General features: G+C 33.6%; 1 protein-coding gene across 3 annotated transcripts in view; it reads right to left on the reverse strand.

Moving 5' to 3' along the window:
- The window catches only part of LOC109594264 (uncharacterized), a 107,083-nt gene that overhangs the window by 66,814 nt on the left and 13,955 nt on the right, over window positions 1-26,314 (reverse strand). For 2 of the 3 annotated variants that reach the window (XM_049966889.1, XM_049966886.1), the window contains exon 2: window positions 17,348-17,404. The exons of the other annotated variant lie outside the window; for it this stretch is intronic. The gene's annotated coding sequence lies outside the window, so the exon portion shown is untranslated. The remainder of the gene's footprint in view (window positions 1-17,347; window positions 17,405-26,314) is intronic. 3 annotated transcript variants of the gene reach the window in all.

Consider the following 26,314-nt stretch of genomic DNA (forward strand, 5'->3'; position numbering starts at 1 on the left):
TACTTGAAATTAAAATTAACATCTGGACATATCTAAGGCATAAAACGGCACTCAAACACACCTAGATGTTACTATAAAGTCGAGTATGATAGCATTGAATATGCTTATATAAATAATAAATTTATTATCTACACATTTTTATATGAGTCGAAGACTGATAAAATATTTAATCAAACAGATCAACACTTAAAATATTTAAAAGAATTCATCCCTCAATGTGATAAATCACAATGCACCTAAAATTTGAAAATCTTTTGTTATCATACCTTCTAAATTGGACAAACTGATTGGATCCATCTCTTATTGGTCTTGTGACTAATTTTCGTCTGATTCAATTTCTCAATTTTGGTTCTTCAACGTGCAATTCTTTATTATCGTTCATGTGAGGAGACATCAAGCTGCTAATAAAATTTGTTTATATTTTTCAAATATTTTTTGTCTTGATAATTGTTAATATTGTTTCTAAGGAACCACATAAGTATCTTGATTTTCTTAGCAGATTCTGTTGCTAGGTTACCTTAAACCTTATCCACATCAAAAAATTTGTTATATATGGCCAAAATTTTAGACGATTCTGTGTATATGGTCTTGAAATGATCAGCTTACAAATAATACTAACTGATCCTCCATAGGATTTTGTAAAAACTGGAATCCTCCTCTTGCTTATCGGAATCAGTATGAATTTACCAAATTACAGTCTATCTGAGATTAATTTAAAAACAGTTTTCAGAAAAATGTATAACCACCAGCCAGATACCAGTTCCAAATTTTCAACATAATGCACCACTGAAAAACAATGTACATAAAATTCAGGAAACATACCTCTTAAATTATCCAAACCTATCGGTTAGTGACCATCCAACTCTAGTTCCTCAGCATTTACTTTCATATACCACCACACCATCTAAGTACGAAAACGTCAGCTTCAATTTATGAGACCATGTTATTGTGGTTTGGAGAAAACTGTTTTGATAGCTGTTGAAATCGTTTCCAAGTAAACTTTTAAGGATACCTTGATTTTTCTAATTGAATATGTTGCTAGGTAAATTTATTTTCTTTTGTTATTCTTCTACATGCAATTTTTTTAAACTAGGCTTTGTTTTGCAAACAAACGATCCAATAATTAAATTACTCTTTTTATATATTTGATTTAAAATTAAAGCCATCAAAAAGTTGAGCCAACCATTAACCATTAGAAGGAGAAGGTGATCCCCAACGAAATCCATATTGGAAATAACCAAATTTGAAGCATGACATAATATGTCGGGTCGAAACAATCGCTTGTTACGCGGCTCATTAAATCATTGCACAATCTCCAACCTACTTTTCCCCATTTTCGCACACACGTATTGTTTCAGTGATCTGCAAGATGTTCCTCGCCGACAATCGCTCCGCCATCCCATCAGTTTCAATGGAGACAGCGCCCATTGAAAAGGTTTTATTTATATTGTCAGACAGTGTACACGTACCGTATTAACTCAGTCATTGTGTCTGGAGTAAAAAACGGTTTTCATAATCATCGTTTTTGCGCTTCATCTGCGCTAACCGAACTCGCAGATTCACAACAATACGTCTGCAACTGTAATTTGCTATTTTAATATGCCGCACATTGTGCTTCTTCGCCATTAATTAAGACGTGTTATGCATTGTTTGTTGCTAAATAGGAAGTGTGTTTATAGATCAGTAAATATTATTGTAACTTTACGACTGGTAAATGCTTTAAACGTATGGATTTATCTTATTTCAATCTTAATTTGAATCTGTCACCGTGTGTCGCAACTGTCTGGAACCTTTTGGGCTAAAATGTACAGTTCTAGTTCTTTGGGAGCGGTTAATAATTTAGTTTCTGGAATAATTCAGAAATCGGCGACACGTAAATTCTGTCGTTTATTTTAGGGAAATGGAACAGATTTTACCAATTTAATATTTAACGTGGTAAAGGTCGACCTGGGTTTTTTAAAAGGGTCACAAACGTCATGTTGCTGAAATAATTATAATTCGGGGAGGGAATCCAATTATAAAGGTTTTTTAAGTTGACTAGGTTTGTGAATGTAGAAACACGTGGGTCATTCTACATGAATGGATTATTAAATTAAAATTTTTACCGAGAGAGACTATTAAAAATTATCCTTATAGGTAATATCTAATATTCATTTAATATTTGCAAGTTTATACCATAGTAAAAACTAATTACATATTTATTTTTATATTCATAAATACCATGCAACACATTTATGCAAGTGACGTGTTTGAGATTTTGCTTAAACAACAAACAATTACCACTTTTACACAAAGTTAAAATGGTGATTTGAGCATTTTTATAGAGGTCGTCCTTATTCTTTCAAGTGTGTAGGTAGAACTAGCACTGAACCGAGTTTGGTGCAGATGCCAATACTAATACAAATAAATTTGGAAAGTTTCAATTTATAGTACGGGAAATATCAAGTATTTACGTGATTGCAGCTGAATCCCGGGTATTAAATATTTAGGGGAGTTTTATATTATCTATGCGGAGGTGCCGAAGTAAAATCTAGGTTATTACAATAATAAAGCCCCACGAAAGTGGGCTGAATTTTAGATGGGGAACTGCTGAAATGTCCGACGATGTATAAACTTCTGATGATTTTACGAAAACGTCATCCTTGTAATGAAATATACAAACGGTGAGATTGAGACAAACGCTTTCAGTTTGCTTCATCAAGCAAAGTAATGGAAAGACAAATAATGTATTAGATCCTTGCTACACTCGAATGGCAACTTACATTGTTGAAGAATATAGTGGAATTTAAAAAGCATTCCCCAAATATTATAAAACTCCTTCGGGTAAATATTTACCCTGACGTCGGCATGAAATGATTAGCAGCACGGAATATTCGTCGCTGATTCACGGACACCTTGATAATCCAAAAAGTAAACACAAACAAGAAATAGTTAGAATTTAAGTTAAAAGTTATAATGGTTTTAAATTAGCAAGTAAAATTAAATAGCTCCATCGGGATGGCCATAAAGGTGTGCAGCGTATTCAACGCTCGTGTGCTTTAAATACGAAATTAAACTAACTTTCCGTGCGTTTTCGTGCTTTTATTTCGCAACTTTGCATCCACAAACAGTAAACAATGTGCTTTAAAGCCTTGCCTGTCCTGTCACCCAGTTAGGAACAAACAATTCAATTTCGCCACCAGGATATATCAAAGTTTAATATTGAGTTACACTCTCAGTTTTGAGTAAAATGAACTGTAAATATAATTAATTAGGACCGTTCTAACATGTGTCAAGTAACTAAATAAGCCTGGATAAGTCTGCAAATGGCCATCATTAACCACCACTTCCTATTGTGGCGAACAATCAAAAGTCTATCCAATTAACATAATCACGAATAATTATGGACGGTATTATAAACTAAAAAGCGGGTCACAAAGGCACTTCAGAGGCGACACTTGAAGCTACTCCGTAAAATAATTAACAAAGAGAAAATCCTAAGTTACACTCCAATGCACTGCAAACTCCATACCACTGTGAATTAAATAGATTGTGGAACAAGTGTTCTTCAACTTTTTTTCTCTATGATAAAGCGAGTTTGACAAATAATGCTTTGATGTATCATTATATACTGAGATGTATTCTTTTTCTTTAAATCTTCCAAAAGTAGTGCTACAAGCTTAAGCCAACTTAAAAATCATTTGTTCACATTTCAATTCCAACGTCTTCATCATTCACAACTTATTTTTGGAAACACATTTAAATGTTCTAGTCCCTAAATTAAGAAGATATATGTGACAAATAGATATTGGAAAATATATTGTTTTTAAAACTAGAAACACATTAACAAAACTGATATCGTGGAATTTAGTTGAAAACTCCTCAAGTATATAAATTAAAGCACACAACAAATTGTTTTCCTTATTCAAAATTATGGCAAACCTTTTACCTTGAAATTCCCGACAAAAAGCTGTTCAAGGGTTGTATAATCCAATAAGATATGTACATAACACACCACATCCATATTCATTTGTTCAAAGCTCACATTTTTCACAACGAAAAATGCGGAAAAAACATTAGTTGCTTTCCGCGTAACTCTGAAATATGCACGACCGTTCAAAAAGTGACTGACGAAACGGCTTGCCAACTTCGGTCTAAATGGAGCGAGCGGACAGACACAAAGAAAAATAAAGACCTGTTTTGTAGGGGGTTAGTGATTTTAAAAAATGGGGTGCTAAGAACATTAGGGTTGAATGACAAAGGGTGGTCACCATTAAACCATATGATAATTATCTGGAATTAAACCGGCTTTTTACCTTCAAGTCAAGGTTAGCTCAATTTACACTGTTTTATGTCGTTTATCTCAAAGAAAATGTGATTTTTTTGGAACCACACACAATTCGTTACTAGTTGGTTTCATTTTTCCTTTTTGAAAATATTTAATCAACTGAGACAAAGCGTCATATGAATACAAATGATCGAATTTATGAGGAAATGCTGCGGAATGTTCGTAGTTGATCTCGTTGAGAATTTTCTTTGCGGTAAAGTTAGTGAGGAATTTAAAGCCGCACTATAAGTTTCTACTCCATATAATTAATTCGGAAAGTTGCAACTCGTCAACACATCAAAAGAAGCCCTAACCAATCATTTGCTGTTTACAAACATCGATTGGACTCGCAACAATATTTTATTGCTCAGTTAATTGGAAATTTCTAGAGCGCAACTTTATGACCTTATATAAGTGTTTAAAATTTTCACATAAAACTCTTCATAAGATATAGTTTTACATAAAAATATGTTTAATTAAGTTCACCGACATTGTCGCGATGAAGTCACATAAAAGTGGAGAGTTAATAACATTCAAAATTAAATTTTAAATTATTAAACTATTTATACATTCTTTGTATTAACTTTTTTCATAAAGGTAGAACTGGTATAATTTATTCAAAGAGTGAGAAGCGTGAAAACTACAATTTCCTCCGTAGTCTTTATTTTACGTGGATGTATCAGTTTTAAAGTTTTGGATGCAACGAGCAGAAGTCGTCATAAAAGCGAGGAATTTAAAGAGGTCGTAAAACCCTGGAGGATAGCGAAGACAAACCTTTAAATTTAACGTTGGAAAGTTGAGTGAAAGTAAAGAAAAAACAGTTCGTTAGTAAACTTGAGAAGTTGAAGAAACGAAAAACAGACTGGCCTCAGGTTACCTACACTATTTTTACTTACTTCGAATGCGGGCAAGTTTATCACTTCTCAGCAATTACCTTTATTTTTTTTTAATCTTGACCAAATAAAACTTTTAGAATGTTGTTTTTCGTAATTGCTTTTTTGTATGAGATCTCTGGAAATTTCAAGTTTTAATTAAAAAGCACCACTTCGGGAAGTTTAATTTACTGGTTTATACGATTTTCAGGCTCTCTATAACAATTTAAATGTACATTATGTGTAGGTGTATGGTAACTGTGTCGTCGTACCTTTCTCTTATAATTGTCCACAAAACAGATTAAGAAGTAATTTTACTTCTTCTATGTGCAAGGAAAATTTTCAATCAGTAACTTTTTATATCCCTAATAAAACCTGCTAGATAACCTCTAAAGGTTATTTATACGATTGTATTAAAAACTTAACGTAACATTGTGAGCCATTAGATTAAATGTATGGCTACAATAGACAATTTAACTCATTAAACTGTAGTGTTTAATAAAATTAAAAATGTAATTCACAAATGAAGATAATTTGTTTTTCATATCGTAGCGTTGCAGTTTAATGGTCATTCGTTTTAACGAGACTGCCTAAAATAATTAAAGTGAAGTTTTGAAGTGCTCATTAGACAGTCCCCAGTGCCAATGAACAGAAATATTCAGACATGACCAGATTGCATCTTCAATAATTCACACGTAAGTTTCGACACAATCCATAATATTTAAATCCAATATTTATTACAAACGTAAATTAACAAAATGTTGACAACAACACAGAAAATTTAAGCGGAAAATCCCTTATATATTGTATTGAGGGAGGTTTCGGTCGATTGTAACTGGTAGGATTTAAATGCATGAATTCCATTCGAAGCTAAAACTGAACGTTTATGTATTTCACTTAATCCTCGTAATTGTGTTATAGATATAGGCATGTATTCCGCATAAATCTCACGGAGATCCATTAACACCGGTACGATTCTGAGTTATATTAAATTTAACATTGGAACGGAATAATCGAGGAACAATGGAAAGTGTGGAAATTGATATTCGATTTCCATCGAAACTCAATGTTATTTTAATCGTGATTCTCCAACTTCATTTGTACATTCATTTGTATATTCCTAATTCTAATTATAAGATACAATTCAATTTTCTGTTTTCAGAAAACTAATTAATGAAACTAGTTTCTCATATATGTACTTCAAGACGGAATCTGTTTCTTCCCTTATGAATAGTATAAGCAGCAAAATGGGGCAATAAACGACGCCTACCAATGGCGTATAGGTTACGATTTCCTAATTCGCGAAGAGTAGGTACGTCCTGCCCCAGGACCTGGGCATGGACACCATCTCCGTAGTGGGAACCTTCTTCAGAGATGTCCCCCAGGACCCGGGGCATGGACGCCATCTCCATAGGGGAACCTTCTTCAGAGGGTCCCCCAGGACCTGGGGCATGGGCACCATCTCCATAGGGGTACCTTCTTCAGAGGGTCCCCCAGGACCCGGGGCATGGACGCCATCTCCATAGGGGTACCTTCTTCAGAGGGTCCCCCAGGACCCGGGGCATGGACGCCATCTCCATAGGGGAACCTTCTTCAGAGGGTCCCCCAGGACCTGGGGCATGGACACCATCTCCATAGGGGAACCTTCTTCAGAGGGTCCCCCAGGACCTGGGGCATGGGCACCATCTCCATAGAGGTCCTTCTTCAGAGGGTCCCCCAGGACCCGGGGCATGGACGCCATCTCCATAGGGGAACCTTCTTCAGAGGGTCCCCCAGGACCTGGGGAATAAATATCTCTTCGCCGAGGACCCAGCCCTGGGAAGCCTCTGAATAGGGGTATGACCTACCTCTGAGGAGTGAGATGATCAGGACCATGGAAAGCAGAACTCCAATGGAATCACTTTACATGTTCGCTCCAAAACTTCTAAAGGGGAACTGACTGTCCATGGTGAGTGAACGGTATTTATATGCGCGGGGTTGCGCAAAGTCGATGTGCATTAACCATATATACATATACTATATATACGTGCAGAACTGAATGCGCGTGGTAATCAGCCATTTTTACAAAATAAAATGTTTCGTTGGGCAAATTTAGGACCTTTGAATTATTTTATCCTTCCAAATAGGTATTAATAGAAGATTAGGATGAGTAGTAAAAGTAAAACAAAGTATGAGAAAGCAATAAAAACCTTAATGCATCTCTAATTTGATATATTCTAGAGAAAGGCAAATGCGAATATTGTTAAATGCACAAAACAAAACAAGTATTCTTATATAAAATACAAGTGGTGAAGTGTAGGAAGCCACATAAACCGGTTACTCGGCCGACTTAACTCTTCCTGGCAATATACCACAATTTTAAGGAACAACGTAATATAATAATAATAATAATGTCACAGATTATGGAATATACTCCAGCAAGCAATAGCTTATATGTAATGCCATTTCTACGGCGCTGCCGGTCATAGAGAAGACATTACACTGGCGATTTATTTCATGTGTGACCCACATTGTTCGGTCGCAGATGAAAAACTGGTCTGAAGATCGTTGATAGCACAAGAAATATTGAGGTGCAAGAGCTGGCAAACTGGTGTTGCGTTTTATTGTTTTATTGCCATCGATGATTGTGTAATGCTGATTGCACCGATTCATCATTGGCTTTCGTGGAAAATAGTGTCATGTGTCTTATGGAAATTGAGTTTATTGAACAAGATAACCGAATGCAGTGATCTGTTGGCATTGCCATTTTTACTTGCACAAATTGTAATAAATCAAAAATATTCATTGTCATTATTTCGAAACTAGGAAGAACAATTTATGGATTATTATTGATATATTTTAATTATTAAAATGTTATGACACAACTATCACCACATACATATATGGATTTCTATTGTCAGTAGACAAGTTAATCTAATTATGTAATTGCATTGACAATAAGTATTAATAATTCAAAAACTTTCGAACCAATAACGAATATGAAAGTTTATAATTTGCAATTTTATCACTTTTGTGTAGTCGTGGTGGTTTCGAATTAAAATAAAATTTATTAATGTCAGTTTTTAAAAGTTTCTCTTATTATACTATTTAAGTAAATTTCATATTTTGAAAAACACACCCATTGTAAACATAAGATTTAATGAATTGTGTCAGTTGATAATAGTTTTCCTCATCTTCACTATTTAATCACTTCCTATATATAGATTAACTGTCTTTACTGGGTGATAAATTCAGGGGAATGTCGTTTAAAAAATATGTTGTGACTTTTGGTTTAAAGTTTGCCGGCACATGAGAGCTATTAATAAACATCGAACATAACCAATGCATGTTTAAACATTCATTCAAAATTCTAACAGTCTGTAAAAATAAATATTCACTCATAAAAGTCAATTATATGTGGTTCGAAGAACTCTAAAAATAAATATTAACCACACGCCAACAAAAGTGATTATTACACGTGCACTAGTAAAACAAGTATGCAAATTTATTTTTCATTTTGAAATTTTGTTTATTTTTCATTAACCTTTGAGAAAATATTTTGTATTATTCATTATTTGTTGTCCAACTTAGAAACATTAAATTGATTAAGAAATTGATCAATTTACTGTCTAATTTTTAATTGACCCATAAATTATTGGAAGGCAGAACAACTTAACTTATCAAATATTTTAGTGTATATTTTAGTTTAATGTACAATTTTTCTGTCATGACAATTTTATAAACGTATTAACCTGTTGTTTTTAATTCTTTTATATCCATGCAATTTCGATTGAATGCCAGAAATAATAAAAACCATGTTAAAAAATATTCATTTTGTGAATATTTCATATGAAATAAATAAAGTAGTTAGATTCAGTCATCAGAATTGATTTAATTCATTGAACGTTATAATTTAAAACCCCTTAATTACACATGCATTGAATGATCGATCAACAATAACTTTTATACTGCTCCACACAACGTCAACAAGCTAAACCTGTTTAACAACATCCTAATTGTCTAACAAAAGTACAGTTGTAGTGTGTCATGGATCTTCGTATCTCATACGATCGGCACGTTGGTATAATTATAATTAACCAATTGAAAATAAATAAAATTGTTCGAGAGGTTCTATTTATTTCTATTTTTAGAAACAGTCAGTTAAGGTGAGGACTTGCCCGGCATCCGCAGAGTATCCATTTTACGACGTACTTTAGAGCATTTACACAGAAACAATTAAACATAGTCAGACATCCACTTATTCCAGTACACTCAAATTAATTAGTACATTCGTTGGCCGTTTGACAACAAACTTGCAGACGAACAAAAACGGCGGAATTACACGTCAAATTGTCTGTATCGCATTTTATGGATGTCTGTTTCTAAATTAGTTTTCGCCGTTGGAATAGTTATGTTATGTGAAACTTGGCCTGGATTAATGCTGCGAGATGAGTTATCTGAAAGGGAGCAAATTTTTAGTTCCAAAATTGTTGGATGGAATATTTCAGTTCATGGTTTTATACACTGCTCATAAATTTTATTAATTAGAGTGTCGAAAGTAAAATATGAAGAGCTCAAAGTAAAGTCCAAGAATTTAATTTTGCAGTACGTCATTATAGTTGTCAGAATTATCGTTAGTCATGTCCAAGATAAGATAAAAGTTTATTTCCTGTTGAAATAAAAATAAGTAAAATTTAAATTTTTATTTATACCCTTTTAAATGAATAGTTGTAAGTAATTTTTTGTAATTTAATCAATTACCAATTAGTACGCCTTCCTTGATAATTGTATGCCATTGTCAGACACATTTCATGTGGAATATTTAAAAAAAAATGTTTGGTTGATGTGAATGTGATGATTTTAAAATTGACACAACGGACACGATCGAAATTGAAAAATTGCTTCCTTGATTGATGGATTCAAATGGTGCCATAACAATACTGAAAACTTCAGATATCCATCCAGACTTCAGGAAATCAGATTTATTTTGGTTTTGTGTGTTGTATGCTCCATAAATAGTTACTTACTTACATTTACTAAATGACCTGGAATGAGTAAAATATTTAAGATTAATTACCACAACACAATGAACTGAATCAACTGAATTTTGGTTAGTACGTTGGGTCAACGTTCTCGTTGCCAAATTCCACTTTTCAGTCCGTTTTAATGGATAATCAATCTTCCTATCTAATTGATTAATTGTGGCCTGGCCGGTGATAAATGTAATTTAAGAGTAAATAAATCGATTATTGGCGCTAATCAAGACTCGATTCACGGAACCGTTGGGATTGCTACAGGATATGTACGAGCTTGTGATTTGAAGCAATAAAAATTTGAACTCAGCGGTTGAAAGGAATCAAACCACCATAAATGGCACAAATCTAAAAAACGTGTTTTATTTTAATTCCACTAATGTAAACTAATATATTTTTTCAGTAAAAGATACCAACATTCAAAAGGGAAAGGGAGAATTGAGTATATATTTTTACGAGGCCTCTCCTCTATTATATTTAAAGATACGTCTAAGTGGAGTGATTCTTTTTATCGTAATATCATGCAAACCAGCATCATAAAAAGCGAGTATTGTGTACGAGGATTTTTTCTCCGTTTCGCAACAAAGGCACGAGAGCAAGTTGACGTTCGAATCCATGGAGAAATGGGAGCAGTAACAGCGGGAACAGCAGAAATGTTTTAAAATAAAATGGAAACTATCAAGTGTACCATGGAAATGAGTTATTTCCACATTAAAAAGCAAAGTATTGTTTAATCAGATTGAATTATTTATTTATTTATGTTCTGTGTGTGAGACATAAATTTTACCAGTCTTATACGTGCAATAAAAATTAAAATTATCAGAATTTAGATTATTCCACTCAACTCCAAACCAGCCTATGAACTGTGAAAGGGATCTTCACTCCGGCGTCTCCGGCAATGAACTTTTGGGTGGCTTATCCCACTCGTTGTATAATTGATGTTTGAAGAACTCACACTAAGCACAATAAGCAATCGAAAGCCTATTTAAGGTCCCACCATGGCTACGTATGCAAGCCATGATGCTTCTAGTTTTAAGTCCGGAACTTCCCCCGACCTCTTAGTTAGGAGTCCGAGGCAATTTCCAAGAAAGTTTCCAGTGTCTACTTTGGTGAAAAGTGAGTCAATACAACTTTAGTCGACCGTATTTCGTGCTAGTTGGAATTTATGGAAACTAGACTTCGGTAAGGAGCACATAAATTTTAGGAACGTTTGCAATCATAATAATAGCTTGTATCCTAGTCAAGCCAAAAAAACTGTTCTGAGAATTTATGACAATTTGAAATTTAGTAAAAAACTTACACATCTGGTCAATACATTTTACCGACTTCATACAAATCTCCACTTTCCATTTATCCTTCTGCTTTTGTGATTTCAGTACTCAATTTTCCCTCGACAGAACTCATAACCGTGGTTGTAAAAAGGGCGTAATTTTTGTTTCACGTACAGACGGATCTCGTATTTCTGGTTGGGCTTTAAATTTTCATTATTTACATTCTGAGCAATGGCACACTGCAATGTAACGTGTTAAGCACAATATTTAACCGGACATTTCATTTTAGTTGTCACATTTCACGAATTAACAACGGTGAGTTAAAATGCAGAAACACCGGAAAAAATATATTTTAAATAAGGATTATAGTGATTCAAAGTACGTTTGTTAAAAGTTGGTCCACTTTTGAGTAAAAAACCGTCGCCTCGAGTACAGTGAATGGAACTTCTTATTAATACTCCTAAATAAATCTTGTTCTGGTACACCTGTCAGTATTCTATATTGCTTTCTAGACGTCCATCATTTCCACGGGAAATTATTAATTTGACATGAGATGACCGTAGTAATTGGCTTTCTGTAAATCACTATTTATGAAGGCCGAGACCATATGCCGAAGCCATGCATTACTAAAGATTTATTGTCATATAATACCAACCACCAGACCTAATTATCAGGCGAATATGTATATTACTGTATGTATATACTAATTACTATACCTTTTATTTTTGATATAATTATTTGTATATTTACAATCGTTTTCTTAATTGTGAAGTGATTATAATAATAATGTCTAATTGCTTGTTGCTTCGAATACGAAGAGGCCCATTAGATAAATTTCCTTTATAATTGTTACTTAACATAGCTACACTTTTAATCATACCATCCAGAATGTTTAAAAAGCATTCTGGGAAGAATATAAAACTTTTGTATTAGCAAGTTTCAGTAAGTGTTGAAAAGGCTAAGTAGTCCTTGCATTTAGCAAGTAACATACAGCCTGGTAACAACGTTCTTATTCACTTATGCATTCTAAAGGCTCTTCCCACATAATAAGGAAAAGTGAACTGATAATAGCCACTATAACTAGGTCTGGGGTCGCTAACATCACGCCCTGTTAATATTTTATTACACCATACACACCGGCGTATAATGTCCTACCTATACGAATACTTGTATGGAAGTAACGGAGAGGCTAAATTACGAACGGGCATTGTTTACAGCGAGTTTCCCAGCCCAGTCAGACTGTTTTAAAGAACGCATTTACTAATATCGCTTTTCTGTGAACCTTTAATATTTACGAGGTTGTTCCACTATGAATATGGATTAATTAGCTCCATATTTAGCAGAACAATAATGTCATACAGACTGGCGTAAAGCACACATCCCCATCCATGCTTCTAGTAACAGGTAAAGTTAAGGTAAATAAATCGAGTAAATTATTTATTTATTTGGGGAGGATCGAATAAACCAAACAAAAGTGGTAAGTAAATTGATCGGTATTGTTCAGGCCGACAAATGGGTAACAATTGTGTCTGACAAACGAATTGTCCTCTCATCAAATCACTATTGCCGCCTCTCAGGTTTTTTCTTTCGAACATATTGCTCCTCCAACAATTCCGTGTCAGCGATCCTATTGTTGAAAACTGGAACCTTGCAATTAACTGCAATAACACCAAACTGAAGCTCGACGTAAATAATGAAACAAACATTTTGTCGCCAGTTCCATTAACATTCTACGAGTATTTTCACATCTCGGTTTCAGAAAATATTTGCTCCGTCGAAGTCGACGAAGTTTCCCTGATTTATAAATTATCTTATTGGGACGAGTTTTGGAGTTTCGTCCGTTCGAATTGTTTTATTAAGCAGCCTCGTTTCGGGAGTGCGAAGTAATGAAGTGGGGTCCACAGTTTGGCGTGGCTGAGGTCCCATTGTGACGCCGTTTTCATAAACTTTTGCGAAGTATGCGCCACTCCTAATTGACACCATGCGAACTTACATGTTGGGGGAACTGCCGCATAAAAGGCTCCTATTGATGAGACCAGATGCTGATGAGTGTTGACAAATTTTACCTCGGATATTCCATATTGAAGGGACGGATTAATGTCAACTTTGCATCCAAGTTCAATTTAATTTTCTCGGAGTATCAAATTGTGAGGAAACACGGATTTACGACCTAATAAATAATCCACGCAATGAAAATCCTTCAAGTATACGACGCTGTAAATAAAAACGTGGGGTGTAAACTGCTACAATCACTTTCAACAATTGTGGCGTATCCGCATTGCACACCATTTATCCCCCTTGAAGTTGTGATATATGCGTAGGCACTTATTCCAAATTGAATAAGCAACATTCAGAGATGCAGAACCGTTGTTTCAAATGTGTTAAAAAAAATGGATAGTCAGGAAATCAGGCAGGAATCACTAACTGAAACGCATCAATGTTCCGCAAACACAAAAAAAAATAAACACAACCCCGCCTGAAAGCATCCAATGATCGTAAAAAGAAACGGTTAAACGCATTAACTTTCCATTCCGGCAAAGAGTTGTAATCCTGAAGTTTCTCCCGGCGACTTTGAAGGGAAATTGCTCAGCTGGAGCCATTGAAATGCACACCCGAGATGCAGGTGAGCAAAGTGAGAGCTTTACTAAACCGTCTGAGAGCTGCACATAGATGAAAACAGGTGTAATATAAAGGTAAAAGCGGAGTGCCTGGATGTAACACTATACATAAGTTATATTGGGATCAGATCATCCACAAATGTACCAATCGGTGCGATAAGTGTACAATCATTCGAATATTCATTCATTCATTTGACATTCAGTTGAAGTGTTGTTTAATTAATAAAATAGAGAATTGAGTGAGTAACCCAACAATTCAATATCAATTAACTGATGAATAATTTGGAGTTTTAAAGTTGAGGATGTGATGTAATTTACTAAACTCTTTATGTTTCATTAAGTCTAAAACTATTAAATGCAAACGATTCTTGAAATAGATGAATCATGCAAATTATTAGCAATATTTCATCACTCAACTGGCAAATGTTGTATAAATGGAAAAATATTCGTATAATACAACAAGAGGAAGAGACATTACGAGTTCAATAGTTAATTCCAGTACTTTATCATAAACGTCGCCCATTTCAAAAGGATTTTTAATTAAATTTAAGTAAAGTGAAGCAGCTAAAATAAAGCGTAACCAAGGGAGACATAATTGTACCAGGAAGCCATTGACCTACTTCATTCCCTTATGTATATTTATAGAAAAACACAATTGTACACCTAAGGGACGTACGCGTATTTTGACATCTAAAACTTTCACGACTTTGAATATTTAATATTTCTTCCAGCTATTTCATGATGCTCCTTGTGTCAATTATTTTCCTAGACGAAGCAGATGAAAAAGATTGCTTTGTACTGACTCAGAAAAAGAGGGCACAAACCGCAGAACAAGAAATCTGAATTTGTAAGGTGGTAAGTAAAAATAATTTGCGCCAGTTGAATTATCCGAAGCGCAATTATTCACAGTACCCACTTCTGAACAGAAAACGTTACTCAACATCTCATTGCTTATGTATAATCTCGCATTTCCGCGCCACACCTTTAATCTTCGATTCAGCAATTCTAAATTTAGTCATAAAATAATTCACTCGCGTAAATCTCAAACACAAATGGAATTGAAACATTCATTAACGGTGGGTGACCTATTGAGCGGCTGCCGGTATCAATATTTATATGGCGGACTCTTTCACTCATAAATTATCTGAACACGCTAAACATAATTCGCTTTTAATAAAGCCTGTATTTACTTAACACTCGGCCTATTAGTCTCCACAGGCATTATGCATCAGTGCGAGTTTAAATTATTGATAAATATTCAGTATGGTCCATTTCACTCGGTAAATGGACCATTAGTAAAAGCTTGTTATGCATAAGCTGTATAAGCTTCATGATACCATCAATCGACTTTTTTCAATTTTACTAAAATATGTAATTGCCGAGATCCTCGCTCGTTTATCTTAATAATGCCAGTCTTTGGCCTGGCTACGTTTGAGCTCTTACAATCAGAGAGAGGCTTTTCTAGTTCCCACTCCGGCCAATCAAAAACAATGCAAAAGACCATTGCACAGTGATGGAACATATAATTTTAAACTTTTATAGTAAAACTTGATAAAAGTAAAAGTAAAAGTAAATGATGGTAGACTTTCATTTAATTCACCAATTTCTAAAGCCTTACTTTTTGATTTATGTCTAAAGTTGGTGACCTCACGTACACATGTTATTGTACATGTGTGACTTGAAACACATAAACAGTTACTTAAAACTTGCTAGTACCCTTTTACCAGAATCATTTGTTGTAATCAGCAAATAATGTTCATCCATCCCTTCATTCGTAATCTTAAGGGACTAAAAGACTAAAATCAAACGATCCTGGGCAATGAATCCAATAAAGCGACAGGATCTCCGGTTAGATTTCACTGTGCGCCCGAAACTCCGCAGACTGCGTAGCATCGTAATAAGCCCCCGTGAAACGATGGAAAGGGGTAGGGTGCAGGGAGGGTGCAGGGCCCCACATAAGTCCGTCTGGTCCTTAACCCTGCCTTTGTGCGCGCCAAAAAGGGTTCGAAAACCGTGCACGACGCAAGAAGCAACTGCAGAATGTCAGCAGGATCGAGATGAATTCGAGAGTCCTGCGGGATCGATTGCAAACAATTAATAGCGGTGCGGTGCGGTGCGGTGCGTCTGGACGCTTCGAAAACATGTGTTGGGTTTTAATTTGCAGTTGTGTTTCGTCCCAAGAACGTTATTAAATTTCCACTTGAATTATGCATAAGCGGTGCAATAAAATGGTGTTTGCAGCAGTAATACCTTAACTTATTCAATTATTTTGGTGGTGCCGCGAACGTTGTACGTTGTACGGTACAGGGTAAACGAATAAATGCAAATGACGCATTTCGTAAGTACACATTTAATATGCTGCCATTTATTGTACACACAAAATGGTTTTCACAGTTATTACCGTATTAAATTGTCCAATATTGACTTTTCTAATTGAACACTCTTATGTTTGCATTCCCGACTCTGGGAAAATATTTCTGTGTGGCAACATTGAACAGATAAGAAATTGCTTTGCGTTTACACACATTTTATTAGTGTTATACAATTGTTTGTATTGATTGTTTGAGAATGAAAAAATTACATTTACTATACTAACAGTAATCAAACCGAAAAATACTTTAAAATTCGAGAGCGAAAGGTAGCAGAAGTGTACTTGTGTTTTGACCAAACGGGAACAATCCCCCACATGTGAATATCTCTCGGTCTGATGATTTGCGTAAACTTTTAGTGCCGTCTGCGTGTACTCTACGTCGAAGGTGAGTGGAGGTGAATGTTTGCTCCCCGCCACTCTAGAAAACTACCCACCGCAAACCTCTCTTGTGAATATAAATTAGGGATAATCAACCACCGAGCCGGATATACTGGGAAATCAAAAAACGTGGCTCCGTTTCGATTTAATAACATATTTGTGCGTATGAAAATAATTTATAAATTATTATCACTTTTGATGTTAACGTGATTTATTGTAACACCAGATCTGTGTGCCATTATATAAAATTACATTTTATTATATAGGTTATTAATAATAATTTATTTTTTATTATAAGTACTTAAATACATTTATTGTTTTAATCATTTATGAAATGTGAGTGAACATGAATGTGTTATTGTTGTTTGAAAATTAATTAAAACATTTCCGCATAAAATAAATTTTTTGCAGTGGACATTTATCCTATTTATGTGTAATTTAATTGCAATAAATTTATGATACTGACTCAATAGTAATTTAAAAAATGATATTAATTAATTTTAAAAACAATGAACTAACCTTAATTGCAACTTATCCTTATTACATCCATCTCAGCTCTAATCCAAATCTTTGCAGCTGAAAAAAATATAATTATTAATTAAAATACAACATTACATTGTGGATTACACGGTAACAATTTACTTCAAATACAGATAATTTTTAATACTTACAGAAAACTTATTCAGGTTCATATTTTAATTATAAATTTTGTTTCAACTTTTAACTTTATGGAGTTTTAAGTTAACCGAAATAAAAAGTTAAGACTGCATTATTCAATTTTTAACAAGAACTCTGAGAAATTTGCCATTTAAATCAACAATTCATTGAAATCATTATATTTTTTGAGATAAAATAAACTAATCGTGTAAAATCAAATTAACGAGGGTACATGATTTTATGCGTGTCATTAATACAATCAATAGAATGTAAATTACTCGTAATTAGTCTAGAAAACGAATCGAATTTGTGAGACAATTTATTATTAAAACGACAAAAAATTCGATTGGCAAATTGCGGCCAATTAAAAGGCAAAAATAGACCAACCTGAAACTAATTTATAATGAATTTTCATATTAAATGAGCTAATTCATAAATTGCCGTAAAAATATTTTATTATACTGTTCTGCCTTTTAAATGATCGAGCTTTTTGTCTAACATGCTAAAGTTTTTCTGTAATAATTTACTACAAGGCCCTTTATTGTAAACGTGAGTCATCGACTCCGAAAATCACAGTTTATCCATCACTCCGACAACCATATAAAATTAAAAACGGCGTATTAAAACCGCGTCACTTATCTCCAACAAAACAATGATGACATTTTAGATAGACGCTGCTGCTTGAATGGATCCCGGTCCTTTGAAGCCGCCCTTAATATTTTTTCATTCAGCCTACTTATCGCCTCTTTTGATCAGAATTTTTCAAAGCGCATTTTCACCCTTCACAGGCTCGGCTACATTTCGATTTTCGCAGGAAAAGTTGCAAATCGCACAGCACGGTTTATTAAGCACATTTAGTTTTTAGTAATAATCACTTTGATCCAGTTTAAGTGGTGGAATTTAATGTGATTCCCGTTTAATCAACAACTCTCGTAGTGTCGGGACGAAAAAGGATTGTACTACAATATTGCCTTACATGGTAAATTGGCTTGGGTCACCAGCGATTTATTAGGTACAGCTGCAGGCCAAATATAAAAACACTTGTGTAAAACTATTCTACAAATAGGCTCCATTGTAAAGTAAAATTGTATCATTTCTCAAGAAAAAACCGGGAGGGAGATACGGACGGTTCATAAATGCGGCCGTGAAAGGAGATGCACCCCAATTTTGCAGTGGCAACAGAAGAAAGGAAACGCGTCGTACAACACACTTTAGATTAGTCTGTTCGTGCTTTGAATATACCATAGTTCGGGTCCCCATTTTTATCAAATTTGCCAATCAATCAGTTCATATTGAGGCGTTCCCAAAGGCCCCATCGAACTCTGATTCAAAACAAGAGAAAAATTGCTAGTTTTATATTTATTCCGTAGAGCTATCAAGCAGGTAGCTTTCATAATTACGTATTGACTTAATGGGAGTATTGCGTGGGAATCTCATCCATCGCATCCTGCAAAACCAGCTAGAAAGGAAAATCGTGAACACTCCTCGATTAACTAATAACCGATGAATGAAAACGAAATGCTGAAATTAATTTTGCTTTCATAGGCATTACGGAAAGAATGCAGATGCCCCAACGGTCAGTTACTTAACGGAAGCAGTTGTTTAATAAAGGCATACGGATAAATGTGCGTGGACTTTATTGCCAATCGATTTGCATTCCTATTCCTTCCTCGCTGTGCCTTAAACGATCAATTAACGCTGCAGAAGAATTATTAATACAAATTGTAACAAGTTATAGCAAATATAAATAAGAAGTAAGATGGTGAAAGAGTGAAAGAGTGAAATCATTGTAAAACAGCATATAAATTTACTTCAACATTTCGTATTCTTTTATGGATCTGGTGGAAAATGTGCAGACGAAACGTGGTTTTATTTATTACTAACTGGCAAATAGAAGCAGACGTGAAATGTGTACACGGAAAAGTCACTAACCCTTATTGTTTGAGAAATAACTCGCATGTCCCGACCATAAGGGATGATCACCATTATTCTCTCAGCCAGTTTTTTTTCTTGGTTTAATAAAAACGCATGGCTACATTTCCCCCATTTGCATTTATAACAAAATACACGACTGTCCTTGTCAATACTCTTAATTTTATGGTGTGACATTTTAAATAAAAAAAGATTAAATGGCAGACAAATTGTTAAGATTTAATTTGCTATCGAAAAATCGAAAACAATTCCATATATTTTCGACTTTCTTTGTCACAGGAACAAGTGTAAATATCAGACGGATCAGGAAGAGGAAGTTAACATCGTTTTACACTTTTGACGATTTACATTGAATGTAGATCACTTGTAAACACAAAAAACTACAAGCACTTTCTATCCCATATTAGGATGTTTTTATTAATACTACAATTTCACTATTTTGCATTTATTCATTTATGTTAATTGTTTTATCGATTATGGTTATTTAATAACAAACTAAAACATTCATAAAAAACTGCGGATTAAATGAATCAGCAAAGAACTGGCTTTCTAATGTTACGGGATCTCAACCAATTTTAATTTCTCCGATATAATTTTATTAAAGTTATTGCTACGTATTATCCTGGTTTCCTTGACTCCTTTGATTAATATCAATCTAAAGAAGAGCTTTAAGGTGACACTGCAGGAAGAAATAAAAATTTGCAAAATAATAACGTCACAAGAGCTCAATCAATTTTAGTCAAGAGAACGCTGTTTATTAAAATTAAAAAGTCAGGGGGTAAAAATATATAGAACGCTTAAAAATTAATTAAAACAATGTCGAGTAATTAATTTATTTAAGTTGGCCACGTTTAAAGATACGGTATAGCCATTGTTTTACTAATTTTCTCGGTTTCCTTTTGTGCTTTGGGTAATATCTGTCACAACAGGACCTTTAAATTAAAAGTAACTTTAAACATATAAAATAGAAGAAATATAAAATCTATAAGGATTTTTCAAAAAGCGAAATTGATTTTTTGCAGTTCTCCACGAAAGCCACGCTTGTACAACAAAAACATACATATTACAAAGGTAATAATTTCATAGGGATCCATTAAATTATGGGTTGCGTGGAGCATCCATAAACCCCACACAAAATGGTAATTATATTCCTTATCCTTTGTATACAGTTGGTTACTAGAAGTCTGGAATATAAGCTTCGTCTTGTTATTTGCACTCAGAATTATTATAGTGCCAGAGTTATATATATATATAGTAAATTTAATTTCGTTTTATTATTATTGCCTCCAAAACTGTGCGTGTTGGGGAAGTAATACGGGTCCAAGAGCCACCATAGAATGTGATTCGCATAAATTAAACATTTTATTACTGTAAAGGGCTGCAAAACACCAACATATACTACAAATTAATTTCTTAATTATGGGAATAAAAATTATATTGACACAATGAAACAAAGTTTTTCCTTTAATATTTTTTAGATCAAACATTTACTGATAGAATAAAATAAAAATAATTCCTCTTTGGTTTGCAGTTGATTCCTTTTAATTCCTGCTTGAATTGATGTGATGTTCGATCCTTTAAAAATTCTCATAAAACCTTTTCCTATTTTCAAAAGGATTGCTCACTGGTGCACGACTTCCTTTGAAATAATATCAATGGTATTTTCGACTTGTATTAAAATGAATATTTTGTATTTTTCCATATAAATATGATATTCCGACATCCTACGATCTATAGATTGTTAAATTGTCAACAACTTTCTTTCTAGTTTTACAAAAATGTGTTGCCATGGAAAACCCTTTGACCAATTAAATAAAAGAATTTTACTTTTTTAAGCTTTGAAAGAAAAATTTTCCAATTTGTGTAAATTACACCTTGGGACCATTTAGGAAGAGAAATACTTGCAATAATTCGTAAAAATTCCTCTTATCTACATTATTAACTTGACCCATTTCCTGCGTTTTGTCGGAACACTGGCGGCCAAGATTTATTCGAAAAAATTGGCCGACATTTTTGAAGCCCCGCTTGAATGCCACCACAAATATTGCGATCTTTTTCTGGATAATTGAATCATATTTAGTATGACAAACATTTACGTTGCTCAATTATTATGGTCTCCGCCAAACAATGCTCATTTTGCATCTAATTTAAATAAAAATTTACTCATTTGAATAGCTTTTATTCACCACTAGAAGTTCCTTTAATACAAATTAATATTTACCTCATTATCATTATTAATATTAAAGTATCCAAATTAGAAAATAAAATCTCTTGTGTGTGAAAATCAATATCTGATTCAGTAGTTGAAACAATATAATTATGAATAACTAATTCCCATTTGAAAATGTTTATTGCAAGTTTGAAAAGTAAAAAACAGTTATAACCATGGTTGCGACACCACATTACAAGCCAATTACCAAGTTTCGCCGTGGAGAATTAACTGTGGTACAAAACAAAGCGCTTTAATTAATAATTCATTTATTAGCGAGTTCTATAGAGGCGACAACAATAAAACGGCAGGACAAAAATGTGTGTGCTCACAAAAGAAAAACCCTTCAGTCTAAATAGGAGAGCAGAAACGTGTGTATATTTAAAAAAAAACACTGCAGGCTTTCGAATGGATGGATTCGATATTCTTTTCATTCGCAGCGATGACTGTGGTGCAGGGAAAAAATGAAAATGAGAAAAAAATCTTTAATCGCCGAACTCTGCCCTGGATCAAATCGAATTGGGGCGAAGGAAGATTTTATGAATTGCTAGTTTTTGTAGTATTGATCCTTTGTTGTTTGTACAAGCTACCTATATTTATTTCTTTGTTTGTTAACTAATTACATCTCAATTTAATTATGTTATGTTTGAAAGCATCACATTATTTAATTTTGATTCTGGTTCAGTCTACTGATACAAGATGAAACAACAATCCCATTCAGAATAATTTCATTACTTTTTTGAAAAGTTTTAATTCAACACCGAGTCTTATTCTCTAGTTTCCGTGAAAGCCATTACTAGATTCGTTATATCTTGGATCTTTGCAAGCTTTCTGTTTTCTAGGCAAGGCTGTTACTATACACAAGTCCAAAGGATAAAAGATGTATTTTATGGATGGAAGAACTCGTTTTAGATGGCTGTAACATCTCTGGAAATATTCCTCATTTTGCATGAATATAGTTGTGAATTGTAATTGTATCAAAATAAATTAGTTGATGTTTGGAACATCTGAGTAGATAGAAAATGAATTAAGGGTACAAAATGCAGCACCCTTCAAACAAAATACAGCAAGAACATGAAAAATTTAGGCAATGCACATAGATAACTGTCAGCCATACATATTTACCCATACAGGAAGGATATACGTGCAATAATACGCTAATACCGGGCGAAACAGAATATAAAAGTAGGTCAAACTAAAACTGGACAGTCGCCATATGGCCACAGGCTGCAGCACAATATCAAATGGTCGTTTGTGTATGCAGACTGAGGTGAGTAAACTGGAAACGTGATCAATTTACAAACGTTCGCTGCGACGTCATCTGTCGATGTCTTCCTTCTCGACGATCCATCATAAGATTTTGACTGACTGAGATCTGAGTTTCAGATTAATGGATAGGAGAGAAATCAACAGCCAGTAATGGGACTAGTGGATTAAAATTCTGAATTATTATGAAGGGGTTTCTTTTTCTGATTTTTACCAAAAATTTTGATAAAATTCTTTACTGGCAACTTCCTGTCTCCCTCAATAATATTATGAACATAAGATGAACCCAATTATTTTAATTAAATTCAATCAAATATGTGACTGATAAATGTAAATATGTCCGATATTGATAAAAAACAATTACCAATTCAACCTGTCTGTCTATAATAATCATGTGAAACAATATGAAAAGAGAAATCCACGTAAGTGATACCGAGTTCTTTATCACATAATCTGTACGAGAGATTAAAAGCAATTAACGAACGGATAGAGACGAATATAGACGTCATGAAAGAGACGGCTCAGCGTCTATTGTTGGGAAATAAACAGAGCAAATATTCAACTCAATTGAAAGGTTGACTGGGTACGTTAACGTTCGATTGTTTTTCTCGTATTTTAAATTAACACAGCTTTGTTTTTTTTAATGGCACACTGGTAAAAATACATCCAGAGAATTGCATTGGGTTTCACGAGATAATCAACCCAGAAACCCATTAAAGTTATTTATACGTAGATACGGTAAAGTACGAGACTTTTCTTTAAGCAGACGTTTTTTCCAATTTTCCTTTGCAATTTGTAAGAGATAAATTGTTAAAGCAACTCACACAACAGTAGACAGTAAATAAATTTTGGGCATTTATCCTAAACGAACTACCTGATTACACATTTAATTTTTTAAACTTCCTGCCCACTTTGTACCGCATCCTCTCAATGGTTTCTCACTTCTTCCCCAACTCCAAGATGGTTTTTTATAAGTGGCGAAAAACCCATTAGGTTACTGCGTTAAATTAACTATGACGTAATTCCATTCAGAGTTGCCAAGTGTAGTTATTGTTCGAAAGGGAACGACTGGAAGATTAAAAGAGCAATTTCCCTAGAGCGCCCCCCAGTACAGCTCAATAATTTTATGTAAAAATCATAAACAAGGAAGTTCCATGTAGTGGCAAAGTTTTACACGTTGTAGGAGTATAAAACTAACCTAATTATCTTTTAATTTTATAATAAATATAATTATAGGATGTAAATATTTGGTCTAATGCAATTATTAAGGATGAGTTTAGTATCCAAACAGTGTTATTAACTTTTACTTTCGTCAGGTGCGTTAAAATACTTTTTAATGAATTAATTTTACTTGTAAATTATTATTTTCTCTCCGGTAAAAGGGGATATTATGGAAAAGAGAAATTATTAAATAATAGGAAAAAAAGTAAATAAAAAATAGTTCCTGCTTTTTATATAAGTATACAATTTAAGTAAATATATGTTATAAAGTTAAATCTTGTCAAGGATAATGGATAATATTGAAGATATTAATTTTATGACTACTTATTCGATAAATAGAAATCAAGATTCATAAACAATGTGGTATTCAAGAAATCCAATAATAGACAGTTATTAAGGGATTCTGTCATGTTCAACACTTTCATTTTCCCTTAAAGCAAGAAAAAATTAAAAGATACTGAATATCAGTTGGTATCCGGAACATGTAGAAATCATGCTCCGGAACAAGTCGGAATTACATCCCGAAACAGGTTGGAATAGGTTCCCTGAACCCAGATGACCTCTGTAATTGTGTAGTCACAACATTATAAAATTATATGAAAATAACCAGCAACAGTCTGACATCCTTATTCTATTTTCATCAGGAAGTGTTGAAGGAACTGTTTACCCACTTTACAGTTTGGATCAGCCAGACTATCTGTAAAAAATGCATATAACTGAAGAAAAAAAATACCACAATTACTAGTTAGAAACAAATATGGCCCATGAAAACACTTGCAAGGAAAATGTTCCCCATTTTTCAACCGGCCTATATCACTCGTTATTCGATTAAAACGAAATATTTAAAATTCACGCAGTGGCTGCACCACGCACGCCATTTTTTATTAATCGCCTCCGGCGGTACGCAAGACATTGACAAATTCGTGGGTTGTAGGTGCCTATCTTGGAATTCACACTTGGCGTGCATTTATGGCCTGTTTGAATTGATACTGTCGCTAGTATTAAAATTGCAGATAAACGCCGCCGATACACAATGATTTATTACACTCAGGCCGAGACACACAGTAATTAAAATTATTGTACATCTTTCCTGCAACAATTTTCATAAACATAACAGTCTCAGTGTGACAGAAACTAATATGCATTGCATTATACACATTAACTGTAACTGTTTTAACTCATGTGACGTTACCTTGTTGTTTATGAGTAGTTAAAGTTTATTACCAACATCTTAGAAGCCGTAGGTGGCTGATTCTTATATCATCGTTGAACGCACTAATTATTTTACACTATAATAAAGACATTGCGAATAGAATTGTGTGAGAACTTATTAACTAACAAAATAAAAAATGTGTAATCAGGTAGTAATTAATTATAATGCACAATTAATTACTAATTTATTATATTCAATTAATTATATTGGAATATTCAGAACAACTGACGTCAAGTTATTTATCTATAATCCTTTCCTTTATTAAGGAGCACACAAATAATTTACCATTAGAAACAAAGAATTATTAATTGGTACATTAAATCAGATCAAAACATAAACATAAAAGTATATACAGATTGAAAACCATTTGATCCTTTCTGAAAATTGAGATGACAAAGACTGTAAAAGTCCCACTTCATAGAAAATTGATAAAAATACAATAAATATTATAAGAAATAATCAAAATCCTGATAAGTACGACAGTTTCAATCAAAACAGGTGTTTAACATAAAATAAATAAGACAAAAGTTTTGATTACTTCACACAATAACATTAGTTACAAAGTGAATAAACAAATATTTACGAAACCTGTTTAAAATGTTTACTCCATTCATATAGATGAAGTCATTTATAAAATTAATATCTGGTTAATTTCACTCCCTGCTTTTTGCGCCATGCACTAAATTACTTTTATTTATAATGCTATTTTTATTCAAGTATGTACATGTCGAGGACATTTATAAAATTTAATTACAATTTATTATATGCACATTGGAGTGAGCACATAAATAAAATTATTGAATTATGAAATATTTGCTTTTTGTCATTGGCATGAGTCATTGTGTTTAAAAAGTCTGCAACACAAATTTTAACAACAGCGTATTAGAGCAACCTCAAAGCTTATTACTGAAATTTAATTTTGTCGTGAGTCATAAATCTGTGTGTCTTTGGTGGGCCATAACATACGAAGGAGGCAGGCATTCTTGCA

The sequence above is a fragment of the Aethina tumida genome, chromosome 4, assembly GCF_024364675.1.
Source record: "Aethina tumida isolate Nest 87 chromosome 4, icAetTumi1.1, whole genome shotgun sequence".
Classification (NCBI taxonomy): Eukaryota; Metazoa; Arthropoda; class Insecta; order Coleoptera; family Nitidulidae; genus Aethina; species Aethina tumida.